The following is a 13,620-nucleotide window of genomic DNA, read 5'->3' as shown; positions in this document are numbered from 1 at the left end:
TCCCTCCCTCTCTCCCTCCCTCCATCCCTCCCTTTCTTCCTTCCTTTCTTCCTTCTCTCCTTCCTTTTTTCTCCCTTCCTTCCTTCCTCCCTTCCTCCCTCCATTTCTTCCTTTCCTTTTCCTTTTTGAGGCAAATCTCACCATGTAGTCCAGGCTGGCTTGAACTGACTATCCTCAAGCCTCTGCCTTCCCAGTAGTACTGATGTTACCATCCAGAGGGTCTGTGAATGACCCAGGTTCTTAGAAAATTGAACAAAGAATTGGACAAAATGCACAAAAGTGGCAAGTAAAGCATAGATTTATTGCAAGCAGAAAGACACTCTCAAAGAGAAGGACACTGGCCTGTACTTTGAACATTGTGGATGGCACATAATGGAACCCAAGGAACCTAAGCAGGCCATGACCACTTTGCTACATATTTAATGAAAATAAATGTTTTAAAGGGTAACAATTTTATGTGCTTTTGCTTAGTTCTCACAATGACTCTAAGACTCAATAAAATAGGCTCTGATTTTATAGATGAAGAAACTGAGGCTCAGAGAGATTGAGTAATTATGTAAGAACAATCTGGATTTGACCTGGGGTGCTCTGGTGCTAAATCCTAAGGCTTTGTTTTGTTTTCACTTCATTATGTTAACTTCTCAGGTGTATAAAGAGTTTATATAAGACAGATTGCACAAGGTTTGAAAGCAATCCATAGTCCCAATACCACAATATTAAAATACAAAGAGAAAGAAACTTCCTTGCCTTTGGGTGCAGGTTCAGGCAAGACTAACACTAGGTTCAAGAAGGCTTCCATTCAAAGGTGCTTTATGCTTTGGCTAAGGAAAGAAATTAAACATTATTAATCCCAAATTTGAAAGAAGAGATTGACATATAGATCCAAAAGCTCAACAAACTCCAAGCAAGATAAATCCAAAGAGACCCACTCTGAGACATTATAATAGAACTGTCAAAAGCCAAAGACAAAGGGACAATGTTAGAAGCAGTAGTAGAAAAGCAACTCTTTAGTACAAGGGATCCCCAATAAAACTATCAGTAGATTTCTGAGCAGAAACTTCAGCAAGTTGAAGACAGTGGGGTGACACATTAAAAGTACTGAAGGAAGAAAAAAGTGTTAATCATGAATTCTGTACCTGGAAAAAACTGTCCTTCAAAAGTGAGGGAGAGCCAGGTATGCTAGTGTCTACCTAATTCCAGTACTCAGGAGGCTAAGGCAAGAGGATCATAAGTTCAAGGCCAGCCTGGGATATATAAGGAGACTCTGTCAAAAATAATGGGAGTAGCAATTAAAATATTTTCAGGTAAATAAAAACCAAGGGCATTTATTACTATTAGATCTGCCCAACAGGAATGCTAATGAGAGTCCTTTAAGTTGAAATGAAAGGATGCTAAACAATAACTCAGAGTCCTTTTAAAAAATAAATTTCCAGTAATATTAATAGACAAAAAACAGTATTATTGTTATTTTACTTTATAATTCCATTTTTCATTTCCTACAGGATTTAAAGGAGAATATACAAAAGCTAATTATAAATCTGTTAATGCATTCCCAATTCATAAAGATGCAATTTGTAACATTAATAACATAAAAGGTGGAAAAGTAAAATTTTTCGAATTGAGCTGTTCTAAATTTAAAATATTGTTATAACTTTGTTGTATGTATAATCCCTATGACAGCCACAAAGAAACTGTCTATAGAACGAATGCAAAAAGAAATGATATGGAAAAAACATGCCACCATAGAAAACCAACTAAATGAAAAAAGAAGATAGTCAGTCCTGATGGCCACCCTTATTTTACAGGTGAGGAGCTCAGAAAGATGAAGTGATTGGCACAGCTACTTCTTCCCTTGGAAGGGATCCCAGCCACCTGATGTTGCTGTTACAGTGGAGACCCAGAGACACAAAGAATAAAATCCTAATTTGAGGCACAAGGGCTTCCCTGCTCATTATAGTTTTCTGGAGTCTGTTTGCTTTTCCTTTAAGGTTCTAGTGATGGAGTTGCTTGGACTTTCTGCATAGTGGGAAAAACAACTTTGGACTTCCAAAGCATCTTTGCAAATAATTTGTTTTCTTGTATTCAGGCTTGCTGAAAATTAACAGCTAGGACTTTCTAGGAAAAAAAAAAAAAAGCAAAGGTCATGTTTTAGAACGAGACCTATAAAGAAAAACCCTTCTCTGGAATAAATTTCACAAAAAGTCAACCCTGGTCTTCATTTTACAGCAGGAAATAGCCTGCTTGGTGTCAGTTTTTCCAAAGGCCTCTTGCCCCCTGTTCTGTGTGCTGAGGGTCATAAAGGCAGGTGCAAGCAGGGAGACAGAAGAGCAGATGAAACTGACCTTTAGCGCTTTGTTTCGGGCCAGTGTGTATGGTTCCCAAAAGCATACTGAGCAACACAAACAACTTTCGACCTCTGCTCTCCTCACTTGTGCTGTCCCATTGTGGGTGAGGCATTCATCTTCCCCGTGACACATCTTTTTAAGACAAAGAGACTGTGTATTGAGTTATTATGATTATTGTGACCTTCCTCAGTGACCTGTTACTTTTTTCTACACAATGAACAGACCGAGTTGAAGCAGATTTAAAATAATATGTATTATTACCTTTGTGAGGTCCTTCATACTGCCTTCCCACTTAGTTCTTGTGTCTACCAAGTTGTGTTTAACCTTCACATGCTGTTCTGTTTCTTAGAGCATAGATATGGGGGAGGAGGCAGAATGAGGGAAATAACTTCTTAATTCCTGGAAGAGTCAGTATTTATCAGACACTGGCAATACTCTATGCACCATCACAGGCTCTGGAGGAAGGCAGAAAAACATGTGACCCCAGCCAATCCTTAAGGATTTTGCTTCTAATGGAGAACAGATTTGCTCACCTATAGATCCTTCATTGTCCACCCTATTAGTTAGCTTTGCTGCAGTAAAAAATATCCCTAAATTTCAGTGTCTTCCAGCAGCAAATATGTATTTATTCTTGTTTGTGGACTGTGGTTCTGCTGCTCCATGTGCCCTTCATTGGAGAACTCAGACAGAATGAGCACCTTCTAAAGAGGACATACAATTCTCTTCACAAAGGGCAAACACAAGTGAACGAGAGGAATTCCAGAATTTTCTCAAAACCTCTGCTTGAACATGGTATCCATCATGTATTCTCTTAACATCCCATTGGTGATCCAGCATGTCACAAGGCCAAGCCTTTCATCTAAGGGAGTGTGATACATATACCATGCATGGAGAGCCCTGCTCTTCTCATGGGAATGTGGCTGAGGCAGACTAAGGTATATAATACTCTTGTAGGGAAGGTGACAGTAAAGCAGTGTAAATAATATATTCTATTACATCCACAAAATTCTCACAACTTATGTGAACTGCAGTCAATGGCACTGATGAAAAGCATTCTACAGGTAGAGATTTAAGGGCAGGTGAAAACAGGGAACCAGAGGACAGACAATGTTAGAAGATAAAGAAAGTGAAAAGAAACAAGACTTGGATTTTCTTTAGCCAAGCACAGAACCATGGCCCTAGAGATGATAAGGAAGCTCATGTAGACCTCTATCGTTTTCTGGATGCTCAGCACCTATTTTCCCTTCCCAATAAGACATCCTACTGCTCTGGAGGGAATACTTCCTTTCCTTTCATAAGACTGTAAGAAATTGCTTTTTTCTTAGAGAAACACACAAGGCTATCTTCTGGAGTCTTCTCCACCACCCACTTCCTCTTACGACCAACAGGTAGCTTGGCCACTTCCTTTCACCCATCAGTCTCTTTCCCAGGACTTTCAACACTGAGGGGTGCTTCCAGGATGTGGGGAGTAGCAGGCCCGCCACATGCAAGGACCTTCCTCCCTCTAGTTTCCTGTCCTGCTCTCCTCACCTTTCCCATAGAGCCTATGAAGATTCCTTTACACTGAAGTTCACCAGAGTGAATTCTGCTGCAGGAGGCCCAACTGCCCTGCCTAAGCGGGGTCCAGAGATCATCAGAAAATTTTAATCCCATGGCATTTGTTTCTGCTAAAGAAATGCTTGACATTGAGAAGCAGAAAACAAGTCATTGCTATAGCAAAACAAGAAATGTGTGAAAAGTTTGGGTGGTTTGTCATAGGTCAACTGGTGGCCAGACTGCACCTGGGATGTGAGTGTCGCCACTGTGAGGAGCTGCTTCACCATCAGCATGGGTGGGCCCAAGAGTAAAGGAGACGGCAAGGAAAGTGAGAGCATTCTAGAAAATTGCAGGTGGCTCTATACAGAGTCAAGACCATTCTAACCAGAATGGGAAAAGAGTATTAACAGAGGATAAGAAATGACATCATCCAGAGAAATTCAAGCAAAATTTTGAGTGATGCTTGCCAAAGAATTAAAACACTAAAATGTTAAATGAAAGGAAACAAAGACACTCATTTACTCTGACATGTTTTATTCTAATAGAAAGAAAAAATTATGTACACAAGGATTTGGAGTGACTTCAGAGTGCCTTTTTTTCTTTGTTCCACTTTTATGTGGTATCCTATTCTTCTTCGGTGAGCATGAATCATTCTTGTAAAAATGGATAACATCTTTGAAAAATAAAGTTATCCAAGAGTAAACAATAGAAAGCAAAGAAAGAATGATTTTATAAACAAAATGATTTGTGCAGTTGGTCTTCAGACGATGTGCAGGTCTGCTGTCTTTTGAGGAAGTGAGTGCTCCAATGAGGAGGTGAACGTTCCATGTCTACATTTCCATCCATTTCCTCCACTTGGTTTGGAGATTCAGCTGATCCCTCCTACAGTCAGGCTCAGTTAAGAAATTCACCTGGGTAAATCACACCACCTGGATTTCTTCAGCTCTCTTTATACAATGCTTCTTCTCTGTTTTTATACCTCAGCAGCAGGTCATAGCATCTTCATAATAGCCAGCAAAGGACACATTCTTTCTAAATTTAAAAACAGAAGCTTCAAAGGCTTTTGAAGCATGTGCTGTGGTCTCTTTTTTACTAGAAAGAATACACAAGAACAATGCGTATGCGTGCAGAGAGAGGGACTATGCAAAAGCTGCCTGAAGGCTGAGCTTCAGCAGCCTTCCCTTGCCCTCTGTCGCTTGTAGGAAAGTCTCCAAGAGCAGCTATAGAAAAGGAGGCAGGGCCGTTTAGGACTGCAGCCAAACACCTGAAGATCTTTGAGATTAGCCTGTGGATGTGGATGTGGATGAAAGTTTGGCCATTTTGTTTTCCTTCCAATGTAACTAATGAACTATATTGTTGGAGAGAGCTTTGGATTTTTACTGACTTGCAAGACCATGTCTTACCAGAGATCAACACTGCACATTTCTGAGAGATGTAGGCTTTACTCTTCAGGGACTTTTGTATTCTCTGGAAGTTGATGGATTACATCAAGGAAAGGAACCTAGAGATACAGAAGCAAAGGAACATCAATCCTTGTTGATCGTATTTCCCATGAATGCAAGATGCTCTAATATGCTGATCTCTAACTATCTAGAATACGCTGGGTGTCACTCCATTCCAACCCCATTGTTGTCACAGACACTGTTACCCATGACAACTCTGTCACTAAGCCAGAACTGGACTCATAATGAAATGGCCCTAGTTGGTTATAGCCAAGAGATCAGAATTACCTAAGACGTGAAGCCTGTTCAACATGCCTTCTCACCCTGAGTTTGCTAAAATCACCAGCAAATGGAGTGACTCCAAATGGTGGATGCTGCTAGTTGTTTGTCAAAACACATCTATTCAATGTTCTTGTGCCCATGTGACTAAACTCTGTCCAATGGGATGTGAGTTGAGAGGCTGTGAATGGTCTTCTGGGAGCCAAAGGAGAAGAGCCCTTTTCCTGCTTCTCATTGGCTAGAGATGAAGAGGACTAAAGCAGTCACTTTGGACTCAATGGCCAGAAGCCAGACTTTGAGTATGCACAACTGTCTACCTCAGGGAGAAGTGAACTTCCACCTGCAGAGCAGCTACTGTATTTGCAATCTCCCTGTTATGGTAATAGATTGGTGCCTTTTCAGATGCGTAAGGCCAGCAGGAGCACCTCCTTCCTGGCATCCTCCTGGTACCCCTTAACATCTCTCCATGAGAAAACAAAGAAGACTCATTTCTTGTGAAAATATCAAAGACTGCTGCTTTTGAATGAGCAGCTAAAAGAAGTGAGTATAAGTAAATCACAAATCAGGATAAGAGGAAAATGCTGAGTTCACCTCTGTCTGTTGTTGACCCCACATGTGGTACTGAAGGTTGGAGGAAGGTGCAGCCATCAGTGGCCAATGAATGAGGGGTCCATACACCTACCCCAAGCCCTGAAATTGCATATTTTGCACAAGATTTTCCAGTTAACTTATTTTTCTGATTAAATATGGGGGCTGGGAATGCAGCTCAATGATAGAGTGTTTGCCTAGTATGCATGAGTCCTTGAGTTTGATCCCTAGCACTGCAAAATTAATTAATTGATTAAGAATAAACAAAGGGAATATAACCAGAAGCTACTTTTTAACCCAAATCTCTCATAAGACTTTGTTGTAAACCTTCTTTATTATTCCTGACCTAGTAATTTTGTTTACTGCCACTCATGGCAACTTTCTTTGATAATGAAGAAAGTAAATGTCTCCAAGTCCTCATTGTAATAACAGAAAATGGTGACAGGGCTAAATTTATTGTTCATTACAAAATGAGTACCTTGTTTTTTTTTTTTAATCCACATTTCTATGCTACTCCAGTTTGCCTAATATTATTTTTTCTAAAAGGAAAGAAAATATGAAAGACCAGGGTGAGGCTGTTCTACCCTTCTCAGGAAAAGGAGGAGGGAAAGTGGCCCTTTTTCTAAATGTGAAAATCTTTCTTGGTTGCTTGCAATTCCTTAGCAACAGAGGCAACTATCTGTAAATTTGTCATGTGTGTCTGCCCTTTGAATAAGGAAGACTTGCTGACATATTTTTAAGGCCTGATGGGAAAGAAAGAATAGAAGGGAGCAAGAGATAAGTCACATTGCTTCTCACAATGGTGTGTGCCCCTCTCCAGCTGTGGGGACTCCACATGGCCAGAGGCTGGTGTCATTTTCTACTTTAGAGGAACCAATGGTGGTGTAGAGATGCTAGTACTATCTATCTGGTCCAACACCATGCTTGTTGAATGAGGGAAAGAAAGCAAGTTGCTTTGGACACTCTCCCCATCCCATTTTTGTTAAATATTTAAGAAGCTAGAAAGTCTTATCCAGGCTTTGACATCTGAGTCAGGAGCACAAAAGTCAATAATGGGACCTAAATCTGAACCTTGGCAAACAGCTTCCAAAGCCCATCTGAGAAGAAAGGGCAGGTGTGGTATTTGATTACATTTCTTTTTGCCATAAAGATCCTAGCTGCTTCAAGTTACTATGTTTGAAGGGCACATGTCCTGTTGCTGTAATTTGCTGATCAGTAGGAACCTACTGAGTACAGGGCTCATTGGGTTTTTCTCCCCACGATTGCTGCTACAGCCAGCATGGCTTCTGCCTTTTCTCTCTTTCCTCCTTCCTGCTGGTGCTTCCTGGGGCTTCCTCCCAATTTCATTGTGTGCACTCAGCATCCTACTGTAGATCTGCTGCCTCTGAAGCAACCCAAGCCAATACACACACACACACACACACACACACACACACACACACACACACACAAACACACGTGTATTTTGAACAAACTCAGGGCACAAGAGCAATTATGTGAATGTTAAAACTTTCTTCATTTTTGCAAACAAAAAATTATTTTTAGCTCTCGTTCTATTTGGTGTTGAAAGGAAATTGAGGTTAACTGAGCAGCCTCACCATACTCCCCCCGTCTGTGTGTGCTTTGGGCACCCTAGGCCTGTGTCAGCAAGGGTAGGGAATGCTGGCCAGTGTCATCATTTATGTGTACTGTAGAAGCAGCCTTCCTTCCTCTGGGTTCCCAGGGCCTCATCCTTGGGTGTCCAGTGGCTCAGCACGCCAGGTCTGGGGGACATTGTACTGCCCCCATGCCACATTGGGTGGATAGTTACAGAAATACCTGTATGCTGGTGGGTTCATTGGGATTTCAGGTTTGTGACTGTTGAACACAGACCCTGAATTCAGTCCCGGAGGTCACATTCTATGTTTTTACCTCAGTACCCATGTTAAATGGCACAGGGAACTGGCAAAAATAGCTGTTTGCTCCAGGAAGAGAAGATTCTGAGCCAGCAAAACATTTTATTAGAGCTTGTGCTCCCCTTGCTGTGTCCACCAACCTAAAGCTGCTACATCATAAGCTGTCCTGCAGATGCCCTCCTGTGACTTCCTCATTCTGAGACATCGCTAAGACTCACACAGCCAATTTCTCCTTGACTGCAGCAGGTTTAATAGACTTGACTTTGTTGGATCCACAGCAAAGACCATTTTTCCAATGGTCTTCTGGAGAGCTGACAGTAGGTCACCCTTTTCCTACACAGCACGAAATCAGTGAGTAACTCTGCCCACTTTGAATAATTGTCTTAGTACAGAAGACAGTGGTTAAAAAAAGAGCAAACGAGAGGATTGAGAGGGGAAAGACCACAGATTGAAATGCATTACCAAGAATTCCAAAGGCAACCTCAATTTTGATCTCCTTGAGCCCATCTGACTTGTTTTGCCACTATAACATAGGGCATTAGAAAGGTGAAAGGCATGCTTGGTGAGCAGGAGGAGATGAGGATGTCTTTGGGTGTGTCTGACACTGCAGCAAGTCCATCGAAATATAAAGTTGCTCGATAGTTAGCCAGTTCTGCAGCCTGATTGTTTTTCTGGTAATTGGTAAAAGACTCACTACAGAATCCAGGAAGGACACCATCGTGAGGCCATTCCCAGTTAAAGCATCCATGAGTAGTGGATTACTTCCCTCCCCCCAAATCCAATGATATATCACTGTGCATGCATTACATGAAGTATCTTGCAAAATTAACTCTGGGACACCAAGCATCAGTCACCACCATATTCAGTAAATGTATACACCTTATAAACTTCATACAGTTTCATACCAAATAAAACATCAGCTAGAAAACCATCCTAGATTACATTATTTCCCCCTCAATCTAATTATTAAATGTTGGTGAGTAGAAATAGCTCTTGGCATTTCCAGACTCCATTGTTGGAAGTCTGATTGATACATCTGGAATGGAGCCTGGGAATCTGTATGCTTAACAGCCTTCAGGTCAGGAAGCTCATGGGGACCTGATCAAGGCTAATGTAAGGACATGATGATCAGAATGACCCTACACCCCAACCCTGATCTGTGTTGGCCATGAAACCTAGATAACATAATTCTGCACCTGTCAGGATTTCATCAGCAAAGTGAGGATCAGATTCTTAAGTTTATTGAAGACACAGTGAGGTGGTAACAGGAAAACACTTCTGAAGATATTTATCATCCAGGACAAACTCTGAGCTGGGCTGTAGCTACAAGGAAGAAATATGGAAGCCAAGTCTTCATGGACCTGTGATTTAGCACATGGCAAGTTCTCATGGGATTGGGAGAAGAACTGAGGCCAGGCTGGCCTTAAGGGAACCAGCCTTTCAAGTCAGCCCCACTTCCTAGGAAAAGCACCTGAGATTTGAAATTTTAGATGAACAATCAAGCAACTACCATGATCTTTTATGTGACCAATGTCATCCTCGGCAGTCTTCATTCAGGTTCTCTGAGCAGCAGACCTTGTGCAACAGGTTTAAGTGGAAGAACCTTAGCAAGGACTTGCTCCCAGGGACAATGGCAAGGGATCTAGGGAGCAGGACAGAGAAGGGGAGGGAAAGTAGCAAAGCTGGGATCTGAGTTTGGGTGACACCCAAGCTTACCTGATTTCCTGGTGTGCTCTGGACTGTAAATTATACATTGGAGTGTTTGACCTTGGAGAGGGAGACGTCTCTCTGTGTGTTTTCCAAGATGTTGCAGTGGGCAACCTCTGATGACTGTATGTGACTCATAGCAGAGCTGTAGCAACAACACAGAGCTGGTTAAAAGGACCTAAGGGACCCTGGCTGGGCACCAGTTCCAATCACCCACCACAGATGTTGGCCCAGATATTCTGTCTCTATACCTAGGGCTTCTGACTATCTGAGTTATGGCCCAGTTTAAAGCCTTTAGCTTTTGTGTCCCCATGATTGAAGTGGGGCTATGGCAGGGGCCCATCCCTTGTGGCTCATTCAAACAATAAAAAACCTTTCAGTGCACCACACATTATGAATCATCATATTATTATATCCATTTTTCACCTATGTAAACAGACTCACAAGTTTCACCTGTCCAAGATTGTAGAGCTGTTAAATAATAGTGACAGCCGCCATTCATTGATGGGGTTGACATGTGCTGGGCAGGCCTCCAGGTGCTTCTCGTCAACTAACACGCTTAATCCTCAAACAGGCTGTAAGTTGACATCATTTGCCTGCTGAAGAGACATTATTAATAATACTGAGCATTTTGCCTGAAGTCATAAATCTAATGCACACATAGTTGGGATTTGAACCCAAGTCTCTCTCACTAGCTTGATCAGATACACCATGCTGCTTCACTAAATTTTACCCAGGTTGGTCTTGTACTCTTTATCCTCCTGCCTCTACCTCCTAAGTAGCTGAAATTACAGGCATGTACCACTACACCCAGTTACATGTTGCTTTATCTGACTCTGAGTATCTGGGCCCTCTTCTTATCACCCCTGTCTCCCCACTGTCTGGCAAAGAAGTTAGACATTCATGACACATTTGGAGGAGTAAAATTATTTTGAAACCATTTTGAAACACTTACATTACAGTTTAATTTGGACTAGAATGAACCCAGCAATGACAAAATTGTACAAAGCACCTCTGTTAATAACAATTTACCAAGTACCTAGTCCATGCCTGGTGTCAAGTTAGATTCTGGAAGAACAATAGTGAAATTGGATACTGACTTCCCAGCCCAGATCAGACTTCTCCAGCCCAGCAGGGTCATCTCTTCCAAAGGCTGCCATTCCTCCTCTGTGGCATCTGATCACAACATCCAAATGGACCTCTCCTCAGATATCTCCCTCCTCCCTTGTGTTACAGAGGTAAATGTCTCAGAAAGTTATGATTGGGGAAAAGAATTCTGGTGGTACTGGGGTTTGAACTTGGGGCTTCAAGCTTGCTAGGCAGACACTCTACCACTTGAGTCATTCTGCCAGCAACTGGGAGAAACTAAGAAGAGCAGAGTTGAGCTGAGGGCTAGGGAAGGGAGATAATGCTTCAGAAATCATTCCAGTCCCCAGATCAGGTTTCTGAAAGTTTAACACACCATGAAAACACTATCTAACCACCAAGAATTAGTCACTCTGTTCCCTATGCATCTTGGCAATTGAGTAACTATTAGCTGGATCTTTTGGAGGACATTTTACCCGAATTGTTCTCTTTTTCCTATGTCCATGTTTGCTAATTTATTGGCAAAAATACAAATTTCTTTTTTCTTTGCAGTACTGGGGAATGAGCCCAGGGTTTCACACATGCCTGGCAAATGCTCTACCTTGAACTACACCCCCAGCCTACTTGTTTTCTGTTTTATTGTGAGATAGGTTCTCACTAAATTTTACCCGGGTTGGCCCCAAACTCTTGATCCTCCTGCCTCCACCTCCTAAGTAGCTGGAATTACAGGCATGTACCCCCACACCCAGTTACATTACTCTTTAATGAAAAAAAAATATATAAATATGTTCTTTTCTTATTGAGGGAATAATAGCAGTGATGAATAATTTTTCATTCCATGGTGAGATGAAAAGGACTCTTGCTTTGCCTCTCCCTTTTTGCTACCACAATGCAAGGTGGGGTGCTTCTGAAGGCAGCAGGGTGTTGGACTCTTGCCTCCCTAGGAGTGATCACAGGTCTCTGAGTTCAGGCAAATCTGCATGCTAGGGCTTCCCTGGGCCTACCTATCCTGTCTCTTAAGCATTTCTGAGAATGCTAACGGATATGACTAGAATTGCCCTGAATTACTAAAAGGGGGATTGTCCTGAGCAAACCCTGAAGTGACATCACTCCAGTCTGAAAGCACTTGAGGGTCCCTCTTGGCTGAAACACCCTAAATTCTGGAAACTTGCATCCCCATTCTGTGTCCCACAAGGGCCCAAAGAAGTTCCATGAGCTGTCACAAGCTGCCAACCTTTAGCTGCAAAAGACAAATGAACTCTTCAGGAGACATAGCCAATTCTGATTTAAATTTAATCTGTGTGGTCAATTATTTGTATGATAATGGAGGAAAATAAAGACTATTTCACAAAAGTCGACTCTGTAATTTTAGAGCCTTTAAGACATTTGAAAATGCCTTGTGCAATTATGTGGTGCTTAATACTCAGATAATGGAACAATGAAAGATGTATGTTTGCATTTTGTAAAATTAAACTGTATGCAGTTATTTATCTTTTACCTTAATTGTTTGAGCTTGTTTCTAATGTAAACTGTTGTAATTTTAAATAAATATAATAGAAAAAACTTTCATAGGTATCAAGAATCCAGAGTAAATTTACTTTGCAAATAGGCTTTGTAGGTATGTTTTATGCTGAGTATCTTAAACTGACACTTTCATTCAAAAATATTTTGAATTACTCACTGTTTGCCTCTCTGAGGTCAGGTGGACTTCGAAGAGACTGGATTTCACAATTGAATTTGGTTGACTTCACCTTATTCCCAAGCCTGGAGTACGGTGAATGTACAAAATCAATATACCAGAAGATTGGAAGTACATTTTTGACTGACTTTTGTTGAAGACATTGAACTTCATGCCTTCACTTTTGTATTCCTCATTCTTGGTTCCATTTTACACACCCAGTTTATTCTCCCTTCTATCATCTTGTTCATTTACTTATGATTTAGTAGCTTGATAGATTATGAAGGTTTGAAATTAGGAGGAGATAGGCAAGCTATGGTAAATATATGAATATGTTTGGTAATATATAAAATCCCCAATACCAGTCAGAAAAATTAGTGTTTAAATTCCAGTGTTTTGAGTCTTCCTGCTGTGATAATCACACTGTGACTGCAATCACTTGTATGGTAAACAAAAGACCAAGAGAAAAATAAAAGCGACTCACTAAGGATTTCAGCAATGTCCTCCAGCTCAGCTGCCATTGTATCACAGCAGTACCACTGAGTCAGTATGGCCAGTGCTGAGAGATGTGAACTCAAGCTGGATTCAATCCCAGCTCTACAGTGTACAGGCTGCATGACTTCAAAGAATGTCACCTAAAACCACTATGCCTCACTTTCCTTATCTGCCAAACAATTAGTGGAGGGGAGTAGTTACTTGGTTTTTTTAAACAAGAATTGCATATGTTAATAAATTTCAAAATATTTAAACAGTGCCTAGTAAGCCCTATTTTTGCTACATCTCAGATAACATTTTATTTTGAATGAATTTGATTTACGGAAAAGTCCCCAAAATACCACAGAGAACAACTTCCTTAAGTTCTTCTCCAAGATTCCCTAGTTGTTCTTATTTGACAATTTCCTCTAGATATTATATTAGTTCATATTATATTATTATATTAGTTTTTGTTATATTAGTTTTCATCTTCTATTAACAAGTTACGACAAACTTAGCAGTTTAAAGTAATATTGCCTCACAGTTTCTATAGGTCAAGAGCCCAGGTATCAATCAGCAGGGTCCTCTAT

General features: G+C 41.0%; 1 long non-coding RNA gene across 1 annotated transcript; it reads right to left on the bottom strand.

Moving 5' to 3' along the window:
• Positions 1 to 5,192: 5,192 nt before the first annotated feature.
• LOC141423110 (uncharacterized) lies at positions 5,193 to 11,868 on the bottom strand. Its single transcript, XR_012447765.1, has 3 exons — positions 10,237 to 11,868; positions 9,802 to 9,937; positions 5,193 to 5,382 (listed from the first exon to the last, which is right to left on the bottom strand). It is a non-coding gene; the product is annotated as an uncharacterized lncRNA (long non-coding RNA).
• Positions 11,869 to 13,620: the final 1,752 nt, after the last annotated feature.

The sequence above is a fragment of the Castor canadensis genome, chromosome 5, assembly GCF_047511655.1.
Source record: "Castor canadensis chromosome 5, mCasCan1.hap1v2, whole genome shotgun sequence".
Lineage (NCBI taxonomy): Eukaryota > Metazoa > Chordata > Mammalia > Rodentia > Castoridae > Castor > Castor canadensis.
This window is presented reverse-complemented; position numbering and strand designations above follow the sequence as displayed.